At 29.6% G+C, this 1,848-nt stretch overlaps 1 non-coding gene across 1 annotated transcript; it reads right to left on the reverse strand.

The window, feature by feature from the left end:
• Positions 1-1,741: 1,741 nt before the first annotated feature.
• LOC120236712 lies at positions 1,742-1,848 on the reverse strand. Its single transcript, XR_005529748.1, has one exon. It is a non-coding gene; the product is annotated as a U6 spliceosomal RNA (small nuclear RNA).

The raw sequence follows: 1,848 nt of genomic DNA on the forward strand, positions 1-1,848 counted from the left end.
AATGATGAGAGCAGACTTCTTAGACATCACTCCTCCTTAAAGTAGAAATACAAAAATAAAAAAGTAAAATGGAATGCCTGGTTGGGTCAGTCTATAGAGCACATAACTCTTGACCTTGGGTCATGAGCTCAAGCCCTATGCTGGACATACAGCTTACTTAAAAAATAAATAATAAAATACATTAAAAAATAAGAAAGTAAAAAAAGTCCAGAGTAGATTACAGAACAGTTATTGAGTTATTTTCCCAAATAATTCAATAATATTAATACTAACATATTATTAATATTAATAGCAATTAGATATTAATAATAGTTTAATAATATTAGGGCAAGTTATCAGGCTAGTCTTTCTCTCCCTGCCTTTCTCTAGCTAGCTAGCTAGCTAGGTAATTTTTTTTCTTTGTTTCCTTTTATTTTTTTGCTTTTTCTTTTGCGTCAATAAATACAATTTTTAAGAAGCTTAAATTCCAAAGACATTGTCCAATTTCAGAGTATCACAAAGGTAAATATTCTGATTAAAGTTAATTTGTTTTTATTTATTTTAGTTATTTGTTTACTTTTCAATAATGGACATTTTCAAAATTTCAAACAAGAGGAGAAAGAATAGCAAAATTAACCCTCCTCCCATGTACCCATCACTCAGCTTCAATACTTATCAACATATAGATAATTCTGTTTGATTTATAACCTCCTTCCTCCATCATTTTAAATCAAATATAAAACATCATGGTAAAGATTTTTTTAAAAATTACACTAGCCAGTAAGAAAACTTTTTCCTCCATGGTTTGAATTTTTTATATTTTTCTTGGAAAAGTACTTCAATGGTTTCATTGTGTATAGGGTACAAAAGCAGATACTAAATTCAGTAGTGTACGAGTGTCTAGAACTAGATTAATAATACCTTTTTGAACATTCAAGCACTTAATATGCTGATGATTTACTTATGTAAAAAGAAATCATTTCTTATGCAGCATAGTTAATTTTTTTAGACTAATGCCTATGTGTTTAAAAGTATATTTAAAGAAAGCCACACACCTTGATTTGTTTTAGAGAAAGATAAGAAATGTAAAAAACAAAAACACAACAACATAAGAAATGTAAATTAAATAAATAAAACCAAAATGTATGTTTGCTTTTTTTCCAAGACAGCTACTTTAACATGTTTGATCAGCAGACAAATACTCTATACTTGTTACAAGAGTGTACAAAAAGAGCAACTATAGACGAGCACATCATCTTTCACAGTCTTTCCATAAAAATAAAAAAAAAAAAAACCAGTCATGCAAAGTTTCTCAACATTTGCTGCAATTTTTAAACTGAGGCAGCTTGTAGTTTTAGAGTTGGGATATATACTTCATTTGGAAAATTAACAAAATCTGAAACTGAGATCAGCAAAAAATCTAGCCATATAACCTTTATTCCCTGACTTTTACTTCACTACTCTTGAACTCTGCTTTCTAGAATTTCAGCACTGAAAGAGTTGTGAAATTTGCATTTTTCCCCTAAGTTCATCGATCCAATATGCCTTACTCTCCTCATGTTAAATACTTATTTATCACTGTATTTAAATCCAACTCTTTAAAATCTGAAGGCTTTCAATCTTGGTTTTGTTTTTTCTTTAAATCTAAGCATTAGGAATTGAAAGACAACTATCATCAAATGAGTGACCTCTCAAAGATCACAAAAAATCCTTTCACTCTACATAGTCTCATCTCAAATAGCTTTAAATAACCAGTTTTTTAAAAAACATGAAACATTTCACAAATGTGTATATCATCCATGCACAGGGACCATGCTAAGCTTATCTGTAGCATTCCAATTTTAGTATGTGTGCTGCCAGTGTGAGCAC

The sequence above is a fragment of the Hyaena hyaena genome, unplaced genomic scaffold (genome assembly GCF_003009895.1).
Source record: "Hyaena hyaena isolate Hyena2069 unplaced genomic scaffold, ASM300989v1 scaffold_159, whole genome shotgun sequence".
NCBI lineage: Eukaryota > Metazoa > Chordata > Mammalia > Carnivora > Hyaenidae > Hyaena > Hyaena hyaena.